We start from the raw sequence: 16965 nt of genomic DNA on the forward strand, positions 1-16965 counted from the left end.
AGTGAGTGACTCAATATGTGACATGGGTGAAACAAGTGTGTGAATTCTAAATTGGGCGCCATTTAGATCACACACATTAGCATAGAGAGCTATGTCACAATTACACAAAAGAAGTAAGCACTTCACTCATTCTAGTGTGCTTGAAATACTTTAAAGAAAACTTGTAGGTTAAGATAAACAAACAAGTAATAAAGAAGCATGAAAGCACTCAAGCAAATAATCAAGCAATTGTGAATTGGATAATGAAGGGACATTGATTGATGTGCAAGTAAACTTAGTGAACCAATTGAAATATAAAGCTCACACATCAAACAATGACACAAATTGAAGTTTGTTTGCAACACCTAAATGACATAGAGGTGAAATACATGGGTGATATGGAACTTAGGACAAAGAAGATAGAAGTGAAAATCAATCACATAGCAATCATGGTCCACAAAGCTTGAACACTACAAAAAAATCTAGTTAAAATGGCAGTTTTTTGGGTATTTACGGCGGTTTAAACCGCCATTATTACCAGAAACGGTGGTTTTAAAAAACGACGTAATTTTGGGTGCCATTCTAATTATTACGTAGTTTTTGGATAGGTTAAAATGGCAGTGCAAACCGTCATTATTTCCAAATAAAATGGCATTTTTGTTGTTGGTTAAAACGACAGTTCAAACCGCCGTTATTTCCAAGGTTAAAATGGCAGTTTTGATTGGTTAAAATGGAAGTTCAAATCGCCATTATTTCTAGAATGAAAATGGCATTTTTGGTTAGTTAAAACGGTGTTTACGAACCGCTGTTTTTACCCTGACAGAGCAGCGTTTTGATTGGTTAAAATGGCATTTTTAGTTGGTTAAAATGGCGTTTGAAACCGCCATTTTTATTGAGTTAAAATGGCATTTTATGTTGTTTAAAATGGCAGTTACAAACCGCCCTTTTTACCGGACAAAAGTAACATTTTTATCATTTACAAAGACAAATTTTAACCGTCATTTTTATCGAATTAAACAAATAATTTTTTTATTAAACTTTTTCAATAACAAAAAATCAATACTCATAAATAAAATATTATATAACTCATAAAAAATGTATTAAACATAATATATTATTTTTTAGTATTAAAAATAAAAAATAATAACCCCTATACAAATAAAGTATCTAACATAATATAATTTTTTAATTATAAATGTTTTAACATATAATTCTTAATACATAAAATCTCCATCATAGCTTTTGATGCACTTTGTCATGAGAATCTCTGTCCTCACTCCAATCCTTCTTGTCTTGATTATTTGCTTTTAGAGTGCTTATTTTCACGCCTAATTTTTGCCTGAAAGAAAATCATATTCATTTTAATAAATTTTCATTTCACAGCTTGGTTTCTTATTATTATTATTATTATTATTATTATTATTATTATTATTATTATTATTATTTTTCTATAATAATGTCTAATTAATTATTACCAGCTATCTAGGAGATTTTAGAATGAAACACAAACTAATCAACATGCAAACGGAAAGTGCTAACCCTTCAAAATTTTTCAAGCAAAGCCAATAGAATTAGATCATTTTTCTTCACAATTAAAGCAAGATTTGTATATATAAATTAAATGATGTTGCTACTTAATTACCTGCTAGTGCTAGTTACAATATATATGCAATTAAAGAGAGAATATTAAAAGTAAAAGGGACATTGGACAGGGGAGCTATAAATTACAGCACAATCATGAGCAATGAAATGGAAGAAACAAAGTTTGACTTTCATCAAATTGAAGAAACAATCCTGCTACGCATACATCCTTGTACCTGACACCAATTTGACACACTGTATAAACACTTGTAGGATCCATTAAATATTATTCACTATTGATCAAATTCAAAATCAAAAATCAATTTCAGTTAGAATTTTCAACATCACAATTTTTATAAGAGCCAACAGTGTCGTGGAAGAAAAAAAAGATTTTAACCTCCATCACAATATCAATTGATGCCTCAATTGTTAGAGAATTAAATAAAAGATAAATCACAAGAATTTCTAATAGTTAATATAAAAGATCAATTGATGTCTCAATTGTTATTATGAAAGATCAAAGTAGGTTGTGAAGTAAATTATAGATGAATTACAATGCTACATAATTAAATTTTCAATAGTGTGATTGAAAGAGTGAAAATGAAGAAAAGAAAGCATGGAATGAGTGTGATTGGCTTGAAAATGAGCAATTCTTCATTGTTAATTAAAAAAGATAATCTACAAGTAAGTAGCAAAGGTTGTGTACAAAATAGGGGGAATGGGTCAGTTCTTAAAATAAAGGAAGCCAAAGGAGAAAAAACCGTACACGCACCATGTATTTTAAATTATTGAAGAATAGTGATACAGGTGTGTGGTGTGTTTGGTGTATGAATAGTTTTTTTCTTTAAGAAATAGTCATACCACATATGGCTTGCCCTCGGGTGTTCGCTTTATGAAAATTTCACTAAGTGGGATTTTTAGTATAAAATAAATTACAGCCCAATGAATTATGGGATGTAATTTCAGCCATGAATAGTAATTGTTTTGCATTTTTGCCTTAATGACCAAGACCGTCAAAGATATTGCAAGAAAAATTTGGATCAGTCAAGATAAGCCATGAACAAGAGCCGACGTTTTCTTGAGAGGAAGAATTGATGAAGTCTTGGTCGATTTCTCAACAAGAAGACTCATCCTAAACATCATATGAGAGTACAGTCAAACTATCTAAAGTTCTAAATATCGAGGAATAGTAATAAGTTACTTGGTAAAGAATCACAAAAATGACCCCAACTGCCATTGCGCTGCTATAATAAAATGCTAACGATTTGCTTAAGAAGGATGCCAAACTCGTTAAAGTAATACCCAATATTAACAATACAACACGATATGCAAAAAATTTTGCGAGAGAGAGAGAGAGAGAGAGAGAGAGAGAGAGAGAGAGAGAGAGAGAGAGAGAGAGAGAGAGAGAGAGAGAGAGAGAGAGAGAGAGAGAGAGAGAGAGAGAGAGAGAGAGAGAGCAGCATTAGAGCCGGTTGACAGTGTTCTTAAGATGGATCAATAGCACAACAAGAAGCTATAACACATCAATTTGACAAACACAACTAAGACCATTTACCTTCTTCGACAGACACCTCAAAATTTTCCAGTGTTGAGCTAGCAGTCCTTATATTTAAGAGCTTGTGGTCAAAAGGAGACATTGATCAAACCCAAGAACCCTTGGTAACTTTTTCCCACTGGCCTTGTGAGCACATTCCTATAGTAAGAGATGCATTCCTGAACAAGACGCACAAAATTGCCTTAATAAATTAGATATACCAGTTTACAAATCCTAGTTCAATTTAATACACAAAAATTAATTAATATTATTAACTAGTTAAAACTTAAAAGTTGGTTTTATATACTTAATTTAATTTAAAATGTACCAGAAAATAAGATAATAGAGATAAATGGAGTAAAATTTCACTATATATATTAGCCCGAATTTTCATTTATTTCATCCTAAGTAATTATAAAGAGAGAAATTGAGAGAAAATAAAAAGAACCATGATGAGAATATAAATATGCAGTTCTCTAAGTGTAGATGTGATCCCCCTGACTTCAGGCTCTCTCTGGTTTCTCTATGAACCATCCATCATTTCAATTAATCAATTTTTATTTTTTCTTAATTAGAAAAAGAACAACAAAAATTTAACTCAAAAATTAAATGAAAAAAATTCAATAAGGAAAGATGAAAGTTTAATAAGAACTTACTTGCTAGATTGCTGCCCCATATATATTCTTATATGCTTCTCCTCCCTTAACACAACAACCTTTGACTTACTCTCATACATATACACAAAAACTACCAATCTTTTTATATTCCGCTTCTTCCACTTCCAGCTAGATATAGTTTGATGGATCCACTATCTGAAACAGAGTTGAAGATAAAGTACCATCAAATCAAAAGATTATATATATAGAAAACAAGAAAGTAATTAAGAAGTTAGATGAGTGGAAGATCTTACCCTACGGGAAGAGTAGAAATTGGTTGGTATGAGGTAGTAGTGGGTGGGGAGGAGCTTTATTTGTAGAGTGGTGGTGTTCTATTAATAATAACCATGTTTTGTATGTATTACTTAGTTTACACCATAGAGATATAATAATAACAGCAAAACAATTAAGAAGAATCCTCTAATCCATAATTAGATTACCATCCCAATTAAGTTTCTTCTTTTCTCTTTTTCTCGTTTTAGAAAATCTTTTTGGTATAGAGAAAAATCGTTATTATTCAATTCTGATGTGCCTCCCTGGTTGAGAAAACACTGCTGCACCTTATCATATATATATATGTTCCCACCATTCAATTCCTTTTATCTAGTCATTTTCTGTACATCTATTCTTAATCAATGCATTTTGATACAAATTAAAATAAGAGACACATAGTACAATCTCACATGTAGTTGGGGTTCATTTCTCCATCAGCTTGTTGAGGATATCGCAGTCGATTTATAAGAGCATCTCCGAGTGTTCTAATATGCGGGACATAGATTAAAGCCTGAAATAGTTGTTAAAGTTCTGCAAGTATGATAATTGTTAATTCAGTAACTTCTAATTTCTCCCACTCCCAAAGTTAGAAAGTGTCACATATTTGATATTTGACACAGAACACATAAATCCAACAGCCTAATTAATCACCTTTTCAAGTTTTAACTCATCTGACACTAGTAGAGCCATGTTAAAACAGCAATGAAAAGATGATGATGAAACAATTTAGTTACAGTCAATTTTGAAATAGTTGAAATTGTGTTTGGTTTCACCATCAATCTCTTTCAATCAATTTATAGAGTGTTTTCCGCTTTTCTTTTATGGAAATTGAACAACAAAATAGAGCATATACATGTTGAGAATAAAGAACGAGAAACATTTTGAGTACTATGCTGAGATTCAAACCAAATTAATTAAATTTGTTCATCTAATCTAAGGCAAGCCTAAGAGAATCGATTAGAATGAAATATTTTCAAGAGAACAAAGGAAAATAGGGAGAAGAACCTACTCGTGAGTCTACCGAAGGAGACCATCACTGGAGAAGACGTTGCAGAAGGAGGTCGCTACTGGAGGAGATGTTGTCGGAGGAGACCGTCGCTCGAGGAGACGCCGCTAGCAGGAGGAGATCATCGCAGGAGAATATCGCCGTTGAAGAAGACGTTGCAAGAGGAGGTCACCGCTGGAGGAGACTTCGCCAGAGGAGGTCGTCGCTGGAGAGGATTGTTGTCGGAGGAGAGATCGTGACAGAGGAGATTGTAGTGGCATAGCTTTAAGATTTCTCTCACAGTGGCAGCATTTCAAAGTGGGAATGAGGAGGGGTTAATTTAGGGTTGGGCATTTTATACAAGTTGATAATGGCATTTTAAAATCGCCAGAATCCAAAACAACCGCTATTAATTACAAATTAATTACGACAACAGTAAGAAACGACATAATATTCAAGTATTAGGGCATTTTTATAGAACCCCCATAATATTAATGCCATTTTATATCATTTTTTTGTAGTGGAAAAGCTAAAAAATATGTCACTAGGTAAGCTTTCGATCCAATTCCACAATTCCAAAATCTCAATGCATGAAATAGGTGATGTAAATGAAGGGCAATCATAAACAATCATCATCACCTAACAAAAAAATACATTGATAATTCACAAATTTTCTCATCATAAATAATGAGATCAAATCACATGGTGGCCAAAAAATGCAATTTAAAAGATTTAGAAAGCTTGAAGGCATTGTACAAGTACTTGGTATGCACAAAATTATGCATTAAGAACTCAAAACCAAGTAACAAATTGTAACCTCAACAAAGAATCCAACAATGACTATTAACAAAAATGATGTCAAAATAACACCCTATAGTAATTAGCAGCAATAAACAGTAAAAAAGATTAATAATCCAACACTTATAATGAAAATAGAAAATTAAACAGAAATTAAACTAACTAAATAACTAACTAACTAACTAAAAGAGTTGGTGATAGATGGTGATTAGTAGTGTTAGATGATGGTTGAAGGAAGGAAAGAAAAGAAGAGAAGAGAGAAGAAGGAAAGAAATGGAAATAAGAGAAGAAAAAGAGGTGGGTGAAACAGGACAGGGGTCACGCGTACGCTTCATGTCACGCGTACGCGTGAGTTGCAGAAGTGAGGTGCGACACGTACGCATCATCGATTTGCACGCGTGAGTGAAGAGAGAGATAAATGACGTGTACGTGTGGATCACGCGTACGCATGGATCAAAATTGTGCTAGACGCACAATTTCAACACCCTATCCGCGCAACTCTCTGGTTTTTGGACTGCGCCTGAAAAATTTGGATGTCACGCATACGCGTGGGCGAGGCGTACGCGTGAGGGGTTGAAATTCTTGGGGTCACATGTACGCGTGGGTGACACGTACGCATGGCTGAGTGCCCTGTTTTTCAAAATTTTCCAAGTTCTAGCACCAAAACAAGCATTCCAAACCTCCAAACAGCTACCAAAACATCATAAAACCTTATTTAACATACTAGACTACTAAATAAACTTAACTAACCAAACAAAACATGAAATCAAACTAATTTTACCAATATTTACAAAAAGGAAAAATGAAAAGATGTTACCGTGGTGAACGTGAAATCAAACTAATTTTACCAATATTTATAAAAAAGAAAAATGAAAAGATGTTACCATGGTGGGGTGTCACCCACCTAGCACTTTTATTTATTGTCCTTAAGTTGGACTTATGGGGAGCTCTCATCAGGGTGGCTTGTGCTTGAATTCATCTTGGAACTTCCACCAATGCTTGAATTTCCAATAACCTCCATCATTCAAAAGTATAGCTCCAAACTTTGATGGAGTTCTTCACAAACCATGAGCTCCCAAAATTGATTCTCTTTGTGTAATCCGGAATCCCACACTTTGTTTTCACACCCGTATTCAAGTTGATCATCATGATTCCATCCGGGTGGTTTAGCCTTGGAATTCTCATTTAATCTTCCAAACAACTTTCTAGACCCATTCAATGTAGCATGACTCCAACCCTTGCAATTCAACTTTAAGCATGCAACCATATTAGACCTAGAATGATGTTTCCAACCACTAACCATCTCCCTTTTACTCTTTAAGTCACAAAGAGCTCTAAGTTGCCCATCTATCTCAAGCAAACCATATTCAAGTGGAATCATAAAGCTTAGAGATAAGAGATTTACCCACTTGAGTGAAAGGATGGATGGTGATGGCTTGGGGAGAGGTGTCTCCCATGTCCTTGCAAGCTCTACTCCCTTGTGTTCTTCCTTGACAACTTCCACCTCTTTGTAAGCTTCTTCAATTTCAACATCTTCCTCTTAGTAGCTTTTTTTCAATTCAATCTCTTCTTCATTGCTTACCAAAGGTATGGGAGGTTGTGCACATTCTTCTATGACCTCAATTTCATGGCCCATGTGAGAGGATTCAATTATAGATAGAAACTCATCAATGATTGAATCCATCTCTTGATCAACCTGTTCAACCTTTGAGGGCTCTTTAACTTTTGGTTCCCATGGACTTTCAACATCTCCTAGGTCTTCAACCACTTCTTCCTCTTTAACCAATACGGCTTCCTCTAATTATTCTAATTCTTACTTTAACTCCTCTTCTTCACCTTGAAGCTCCAAGTTTACTCCCTCACTATGCTCCTTAGTTGATCCTCCACATTCGTTAATGGGAGTATGATAGAGAAGATTTGAGCCGGTTCGAAAATTAGATAAAATAATTCCGTTGTGAGTATAGTCCAAACCGACAATCTATCCTCTCAATCAAAGTTTGATCTTTTCCAATTCAAAACATATAAACTGAGAATCTTTCAACATCGGGTCGTTCTCCCTCGTGGATGCAATTGAAGTGTTACACTCTTGGTTGTAAGAACAAAGGGGTTTTGAAATCAATAAATGAAAGATTAAAAGAACTAAGAAATAAAAGAACTTACAAATGATCAAAATTGATATAAATGTAAGTAAAAAGGAAGCTAGATCAAAACTTAGAGAAATGCTATTAATGCATGAAAAGCCTTGACTTGGGAATAAGAGGATCCAAGGAATCCTATCATCGTCATAAACACAACTATGGCAACTATGATGAGTCAATCTCGCTTAGTTAACCCCAAACATCGAGGAGTAGGTCAAGCAAGCATAATTGACCTTAATCTATAAGTCCTAGCTAACTTACCAAATTAATTGGTAAAAAGCTAGTGTCAATGGAAACAAGAGTCAACTAACTACCCAAGAATAGCCACTAAATGTCAGACATTATGACTCTAGTATCCTAGGAACTCAAATCCCAAGCCAAGGTGTGAAAATCTACTCAAACTTACTAAGTGGCATTTTCACAAACACTTGGTGGGCATAAAAACAAAACATAAGAAATTGCAAAGGAAAATGAAAACTATAACCAAAATATTCACAATATCAACAATAGACAATCAACCAGGCATAAAGAAAGCTTAAAACACTAAATTCATCAATCAAAACTTCTAGATACCAAAATTGTATATATAAACAAAGTAACTTGAACCATAAGAAAATAAAAGCAAAAGATGTAATTAAAGAGAAATTGAGAATACCTACAATAAAAGAAGCAAAATCCAAGATCAAAGCTTGAAACTATAAATGCTACAATGGAAATAGAAATGAAACCCTAGGAGAGAATTTATACACTACTCCTACTCCTACTCCTAATTATGTTGTAAAACCACCTAAAATGAAAGCTTATGTCTTCATATGGATTCAATTCCCCTTGATATAGCACTTTCCATTCATCATCAAGCCTTCCAAAACTGGGCCAAAGGCCCCCAAAATCGCGGATCACGTGCTTCATTAATGAAACCACGTGCAGGGACCTGTGCGTATGCACACTTTGCTAAATGTTCACCTGTACGTACGCACAGAGGGTTGTGCGCATGCATGACGTTAGGGTTTTTGCCAGTAAAGAATGTCATAAAAATAGTCGCGTTGTAGATATAGTCTCTAAACCAGCAAAAATCCCTTCGTACAAACGTTTTGGTTGTCACAAGTAACAAACCCCTTTGAAATTGATAACCGAGTATTAAACCTCGGGTCGTCTTCTCAAGGAATTGCAGGGAAGTATGTTCTTATTATTGGTTATGAGTTTGTAAATTGGGGTTTAGGAAGTAAGGTGGGAATATGTTATATGACAAGTAAAATAAAATAATAATAATAAAAATAAAATAAAATCTCTTGGCAAGGTATAAGAACTGGAGGTCCTATCCTTGTCAACACTAATGAAATTTGGATTTTAATCTCACTTTGTTAACCTCTAACTATGAAGGTAGATCAAGTGGATTAATTAGCTTAATCCTCAGGTCCTAGTCAATTCCGATGGAAAGACTAGAGTTATTGGAGCAACTCCCAATTTCAATCACTGCTTTATTGATAGCTCAAGCGTTACCAATTACTTAACCAAAGCCAAAAGGAAGAAAATAGTAAATTTACTGAATAAAAAATGTCTTCAGATGGGGAGCAGTAATCATGTAAATAAAAGAAAGCAATCATGAATTGAAATACCTCAAATAACATTAATTAAGAAAATTATATGTAATATGGAAGAGTTCATAAATTAAATTTGGAAAATAAATACTATAAAAATAAAGAACCTGAGATTGAGAGTCACTCCTAAAACTAAGAGAAATCCTAAATCCTAATCCTAAGAGAGAGGAGAGAACCTCTCTCTCTAAAAACTACATCTACTCCTAAAATTGTAAATTGTGAAAGCCCCCTTTGAATGGATGCATTCCCCCACTTTATAGCCTCTAATCTGTGTTTTCTGGGCCACAAACTGGGTCAAAAACAGCCCAGAAATTGCCCCCTGCGATTTCTGTTATGTTCAGGTCGCGGAAAGGTTACGCGGCCGCGTCGTTCATGCGGCCGCGCGGGTTGCATTTCTGCCAGGTCACGTGTCCGCGTGACCCACGCGTTCGCGTCGCCTGGCGTCGGGGCAGTGGTATGCGAAATTGTTACTCAGATTAGTAAATTTGTAAAATTATTTGTTCATTCTTTCCCTGGCAATGGCGCCAAACACTGGTGCACAGAACCCTGGTCCAAACATAACTTCACAACTTCGCACAACTAACCAGCAAGTGCACTGGGTCATCCAAGTAATAAACCTTACGTGAGTAAGGGTCGATCCCACGGAGATTGTTGGTATGAAGCAAGCTATGGTCATCTTGTAGAACTCAGTCAGGCGGATATTAGATGGATATGGAGTTTTCGAATATTAATAATAAATAAATAAACTAAAAGTAAAGATAGAGATACTTATGTAATTCATTGGTAAGAATTTCAGATAAGCGTATAGAGATGCGTTCGTTCCTCTGAATCTTTGCTTTCCTGCTGTCTTCATCCAATCATTCCTACTCCTTCCCATGGCTGGCTTTATGTAAGACTTCACCGTTGTCAATGGCTACTTTTGATCCTCTCTGGAAAATGGTCCGATGCGTTGTCACTGCATGGCTAATCGTCTGGAGGCATCACCATTGTCGATGGCTGCGTCCCATCCTCTCTGTGAAAATGGTCCGATGCGCTGTCACTGCATGGCTAATCATCTGGAGGTTCTCGATCATACTGGAATAGGATTTACTATCCTTTTGCGTCTGTCACTACGTCCAGCACTCGCGAGTTTGAAGCTCGTCACAGTCATTCAATCATTGAATCCTACTCGGAATACCACAGACAAGGTTTAGACTTTCCGGACTCTCTTGAATGCCGCCATCAATCTAGCTTATACCACGAAGATTCTGATTAAGAAATCTAAGAGATACTCATCCATTCTAAGGTGGAACGGAAGTGGTTGTCAGGCACGCGTTCGTGGGGGAATGATGATGATTGTCATGTTCATCACATTCAGGTTGAAGTGCAAATGAATATCTTAGAAGCGGAATAAGTTGAATTGAATAGAAAAACAGTAGTACTTTGCATTAATCTTTGAGGAACAGCAGAGCTCCACACCTTAATCTATGGAGTGTAGAAACTCTACCGTTGAAAATACATAAGTGAAAGGTCCAGGCATGGCCGAGAGGCCAGCCCCCAAAACGTGATCACAGGATCAAAAATACAATCCGGGAATAAAATACAATAGTAAAAAGTCCTATTTATACTAAACTAGTTACTAGGGTTTACAGAAGTAAGTAATTGATGCATAAATCCACTTCCGGGGCCCACTTGGTGTGTGCTTGGGCTGAGCTTTAACTTTCCACGTGCAGAGGCTGTTTTGGGCGTTCAACGCCAGCTTTGGATCCTTTTCTGGCGTTGAACTCCAACTTGTAACTTGTTTCTGGCGCTGGACGCCAGAATTGGGCAGAGAGCTGGCGTTGAACGCCAGTTTGCGTCATCTAAACTTGGGCAAAGTATGGACTATTATATATTGCTGGAAAGCCCTGGATGTCTACTCTCCAACGCAATTGGAAGCGAGCCATTTTGAGTTCTGTAGTTCCAGAAAATCCACTTTGAGTGCAGGGAGGTCAGAATCCAACAGCATCAGCAGTCCTTCTTCAACCTCTGAATCTGATTTTTGCTCAAGTCCCTCAATTTCAGCCAGAAAATACCTGAAATCACAGAAAAATACACAAACTCATAGTAAAGTCCAGAAATGTGAATTTAACATAAAATCTAATAAAAATATCCCTAAAAGTAACTAGATTCTACTAAAAACATACTAAAAATAATGCCAAAAAGCGTATAAATTATCCGCTCATCACAACACCAAACTTAAATTGTTGCTTGTCCCCAAGCAACTGAAAATCAAATAGGATAAAAAGAATAGAATATACTATAAATTCCAAACTATCAATGAAACATAGCTCCAATCAGATGAGCGGGACTTGTAACTTTTTGCCTCTTGAATAGTTTTGGCATCTCGCTTTATCCATTGTAGTTCAGAATGATTGGCATCTATAGGAACTCAGAGTTCAGATAGTGTTATTGGTTCTCCTAGTTCAGTATGATGATTCTTGAACACAGCTATTTTATGAGTCTTGGCCGTGGCCCTAAGCACTTTGTTTTCCAGTATTACCACCGGATACATAAATGCCACAGACACATAATTGGGTGAACCTTTTTAGATTGTGACTCAGCTTTGCTAAAGTCCCCAATTAGAAGTGTCCAGGGTTCTTAAGCACACTCTCTTTTTGCTTTGGACCTTGACTTTAACCGCTCAGTCTCAAGTTTTCACTTGACACCTTCACGCCACAAGCACATGGTTAGGGACAGCTTGGTTTAGCCGCTTAGACCTGGATTTGATTCCTTTAGGCCCTCCTATCTACTGATACTCAAAGCCTTGGGATCCTTTTTATTACCCTTGCCTTTTGGTTTTAAGGGCTATTGGCTTTTTGCTCTTGCCTTTTGGTTTTAAGAGCTTTGGCTTTTTCTGCTTGCTTTTTCTTTTTCTTTCTATTTTTATTTTTTTATTTTTTTTCGCTATATATTTTTTTCTGCAAGCTTTGTTCTTTGCTGTTTTTTCTTGCTTCAAGAATCATTTTTATGATTTTTCAGATTATCAAATAACATGTTTCCTTGTCATCATTCTTTCAAGAGCCAACATATTTAACATTCATAAACAACAACTTCAAAAGACATATGCACTGTTCAAGCATTCATTCAGAAAACAAAAAGTGTTGTCACCACATCAATATAATTAAACTAAGTTCAAGGATAAATTCGAAACTCATGTACTTCTTGTTCTTTAAAACATTTTTCATTTAAGAGAGGTGATGGATTCATAAGACATTCATAACTTTAAGACATAGTTACTAATTACTAATGATCATGTAATAAGACACAAACACAGATAAGCACTTAACATAGAAAACGAAAAACAGAAAAAATAAGAACAAGGAATGAGTCTACCTTAGTGATGGTGGTGTTTCCTTATTGAGGAACCAATGATGTCCTTGAGCTCTTCTATGTCTCTTCCTTGTCTTTGTTGCTCCTCCCTCATTGCTTTTTGATCTTCTCTAATTTCATGAAGGATGATGGAGTGCTCTTGATGTTCCACCCTTAGTTGTCCCATGTTGGAACTTAATTTTTCTAGGGAGGTGTTGATTTGCTCCCAAAAATTTTGTGGAGGAAAGTGCATCCCTTGAGGTATCTCAGGGATTTCTTGATGATGAGCTTCCTCATGTGTTTCTTGAGCTCCATGAGTGGGCTCTCTTGTTTGCTCCATCCTTTTCTTAGTAATGGGCTTTAGAGATGAATCTTTCCATCTCCCATGGCTCAGAGGTGAAAGCACTTGCCTTCCATTTCCTCTTTGAGGTTTCGATGGGCCTTAGGTGCCATTAATGGTTATGGAAAAACAAAAAAAAGCTATGCTTTTACCACACCAAACTTAGAATATTGCTCGCCCTCGAGCAAAAGAAGAAAGAATAGAAGAAGAAGAAGAAGAAGATACGGAGGAGATGGAGGTACGTGTGTATGGATGTGAGTGGTGAATGGAAAACAGAAGGGATGACCATGAATGGAGAGAGAGGGTGAGGTGGGTGGGGATCCTGTGAGATTCACAGATCCTGAGATGATCCTGTGGTGTCCACAGATCCGGAGGTGTCAAGGATTTACATCCCTGCACCCATTAGGCATGTAAAATGCCCTTGCACACAACTCTGGGCGTTCAGCGCCAGATTGGTGCTTGTTCTGGGCATTGAACGCCCATTTGTTGCCCATTTCTGGCGTTGAACGCCAGAACCATGCCTGTTCTGGGCGTTCAGCGCCAGCTCTTCTCCAGGGTGCAATTCTGGCGTTCAAACGCCCAGATGCTACCCTTTTTGGGCGTTCAGCGCCAGAACCATACTCTGTTCTGGCGTTGAACGCCAGCCAGATGCTTCTTACTGGCGTTTAAACGCCAGTAAGGTCTTCCTCCAGGGTGTGATTTTTTTCTGCTGTTTTTGATTCTGTTTTTAATTTTTCTAATTTTTTTGTGACTCCACATGATCATGAACCTAAGAAAACATGAAAAACAATAAAAATAGAGTTAGATAAATAAACATTGGGTTGCCTCCCAACAAATGCTTCTTTAATGTCAATAGCTTGACAGTGGGCTCTCATGGAGCCTCAAAGATGTTCAGAGCATTGTTGAGACTTCCCAACACCAAACTTAGAGTTTGGATATGGGAGTTCAACACCAAACTTAGAGTTTGGTTGTGGCCTCCCAACACCAAACTTAGAGTTTGACTGTGGGGGCTCTGGTTGACTCTATAGTGAGAGAAGCTTTTCATGCCTCCTCTCATGGGTGCAGAGAGAGATCCTTGAGTTTTAAACACAAGGTTATCCTCATTTAGTTGAAGGATTAATTCTCCTCTGTCCACATCAATCACAGCTCTTGCTGTGGCTAGGAAGGGTCTTCCAAGGATGATGAATTCATCCTCATCCTTCCCAGTGTCTAGGATTATGAAATCAGCAGGGATGTAAAGGCCTTCAACCTTTACTAACATGTCCTCTACTTGTCCATAAGCCTGTTTTCTTGAATTGTCTGCCATCTCTAGTGAGATTCTAGCAGCTTGTACCTCAAAGATTCCCAGCTTCTCCATTACAGAGAGTGGCATGAGGTTTATCCCTGACCCAAGGTCACATAGAGCCTTCTCAAAGGTCATGGTGCCTATGGTACAAGGTATGAGGAACTTTCCAGGATCCACTTTTTTCTGAGGTAATCTCAGTAGATTCAATGCATTTAGTTCATTGGTGAACAGGGGAGGCTCATCTCCCCAAGTCTCATTACCAAATAATTTGGCATTCAGCTTTATGATCGCACCAAGGAACTTGGCAACTTGCTCTTCAGTAACATCTTCATTCTCTTTAGAAGAAGAATACTCATCAGAGCTCATGAAGGGTGTAAGGAGGTTCAATGGAATCTCTGTAGTCTCTAGATGAGCCTCAGGGTCCTTTGGTTCCTCAAAGGGAAACTCCTTATTGATCACTAGACGTCCCAGGAGGTCTTCCTCACTGGGATTCACGTCCTCCTCTCCTTCTTTGGGTTCGGCCATGGTGATTAATTCAATGGCCTTGCACTCTCCTTTTGGGTTTTCTTCTGTATTGCTTGGGAGAGTACTAGGAGGGATTTCAGTGATCCTTTTACTCAGCTGGCCCACTTGTGCCTCCAAATTTCTAATGGAGGACCTTGTTTCATTCATGAAACTCAGGGTGGCCTTAGATAGATCAGAGACTAAATTTGATAAATTAAAAGTATTTTGTTCAGAGTTCTCTGTCTGTTGCTGAGTAGATGATGGAAAAGGTTTATCATTATTAAACCTGTTTCTTCCACCATTATTAAAGTCTGGTTGTGGCTTTTGTTGATCCTTCCATGAGAAATTTGGATGATTTCTCCATGATGAGTTATAGGTGTTTCCATAAGGTTCACCTAAATAATTTACCTCTACTATTGCAGGGTTCTCAGGATCATAGGCCTCTTCTTCAGAAGGTGCCTCTTGAGTACTGTTGGATGCAGCTTGCAATCCATTCAGACTCTGAGAAATCATATTGACTTGTTGAGTCAATAATTTGTTCTGAGCCAGTATGGCATTCAGAGTATCAATTTCAAGAACTCCCTTCTTTTGAGGCGTCCCATTGCTTACAGGATTCCTCTCAGAAGTATACATAAACTGGTTGTTAGCAACCATGTCAATAAGTTCTTGAGCTTTTGCAGGCGTTTTCTTTAGGTGAATGGATCCACCTGCAGAAGTATCCAATGACATTTTAGCTAAGTCAGACAGACCATCATAGAAGATATCCAGGATGGTCCATTCTGAAAGCATGTCAGTAGGACACTTTTTGGTCAGTCCTTTGTATCTCTCCCAAGCTTCATAGAGGGATTCACCTTCTTTCTGTCTGAAGGTCTAAACGTCCACTCTAATCTTACTCAGCTTTTGAGGAGGAAAGAACTTGGCTAAGAAAGCCTTGACCAGCTTATCCCATGAGTTCAGGCTATCCTTAGGTTGAGATTCCAACCAGAGTCTAGCTCTGTCTCTTACAGCAAAAAGGAAAAGCATGAGCCTGTAGACTTCAGGATCTACTCCATTAGTCTTTACAGTATCACATATCTGCAAGAATTCAGTTAAGAACTGAAAAGGATCTTCAGATGGAAGTCCATGAAACTTGCAGTTTTGTTGCATCAGAGAAACTAGCTGAGGTTTCAGCTCAAAATTGTTTGCTCCAATGGTGGGGATGGAGATGCTTCTTTCATGTAAATTGGAATTTGGTGCAGTAAAGTCACCAAGCATTCTCCTTGCATTGTTGTTGGGTTCGGCTGCCATCTCCTTTACTTGTTCGAAATTTTCAGTAAGGTTGTCTCTGGATTGTTGTAATTTAGCTTCTTTTAGTTTCCTCTTCAGAGTCCTTTTAGGTTCTGGATCAGCTTCAACAAGAATGCCTTTTTCCTTGTTCTTGCTCATAAGAAAGAGAAGAGAACAAGAAAAGAAGAGGAATCCTCTATGTCACAGTAAAGAGGTTCCTTATTGTTAGTAGAAGAAGAAAAGGAATAGAGGTGAAGAAGAATGAAGAATCCAAACACAAGGGTAAGGATGGGAGCAGTGATTTGAGATGAGGATATGAGAGAGAGAGGGAGAATTTTCGAAAATTATTTTTGAAAAAGAGTTAGTGATTTTCGAAAATAGTTTTTGAAAAAGATTAGTAATTTTTGAAAATTAAAATCAAAAATTAAAATAATTAGTTAATTAAAAAGAAATTTTTGAAAAAAGAGGGAGATATTTTCGAAAATTAGAGAAGGAGGATTAGTTAGGTAGTTTTGAAAAAGATAAGAAACAAACAAAAAGTTAGTTAGTTAGTTGAAACAAATTTTGAAAATCAATTTTGAAAAGATAAGAAGATAAGAAGATAAGAAGTTAGAAAAGATATTTTAAAATCAAATTTTTGAAAAAAAAAAAAGCTTTTGAAAAAGATAAGATAAAAAGATATTTTTGAAAAGATATGG

At 36.7% G+C, this 16965-nt stretch overlaps 1 long non-coding RNA gene and 1 other non-coding gene across 5 annotated transcripts; one reads left to right on the plus strand and one right to left on the minus strand.

The window, feature by feature from the left end:
• Nucleotides 1–1039: 1039 nt before the first annotated feature.
• On the minus strand, nt 1040–5571 carry LOC112784092 (uncharacterized). 4 transcript variants are annotated; one of them, XR_003816551.2, is made up of 6 exons: nt 5033–5338; nt 4434–4554; nt 4005–4082; nt 3751–3906; nt 3116–3273; nt 1040–1318 (listed from the first exon to the last, which is right to left on the minus strand). It is a non-coding gene; the product is annotated as an uncharacterized lncRNA (long non-coding RNA). The 4 variants fall into 4 exon arrangements; XR_011878660.1 differs by lacking the exon at nt 1040–1318 and adding an exon at nt 1528–1796 and having other exon boundaries at nt 5033–5337; XR_003816550.2 differs by lacking the exon at nt 4005–4082 and having other exon boundaries at nt 5033–5571.
• A 10214-nt stretch (nt 5572–15785) lies between these two features.
• On the plus strand, nt 15786–15892 carry LOC112788650 (small nucleolar RNA R71). The gene has a single exon (XR_003196007.1). It is a non-coding gene; the product is annotated as a small nucleolar RNA R71 (small nucleolar RNA).
• The last annotated feature ends 1073 nt before the right edge of the window (nt 15893–16965 follow it).

Source organism: Arachis hypogaea, chromosome 20 (assembly GCF_003086295.3).
Source record: "Arachis hypogaea cultivar Tifrunner chromosome 20, arahy.Tifrunner.gnm2.J5K5, whole genome shotgun sequence".
Taxonomy (NCBI): Eukaryota; Viridiplantae; Streptophyta; class Magnoliopsida; order Fabales; family Fabaceae; genus Arachis; species Arachis hypogaea.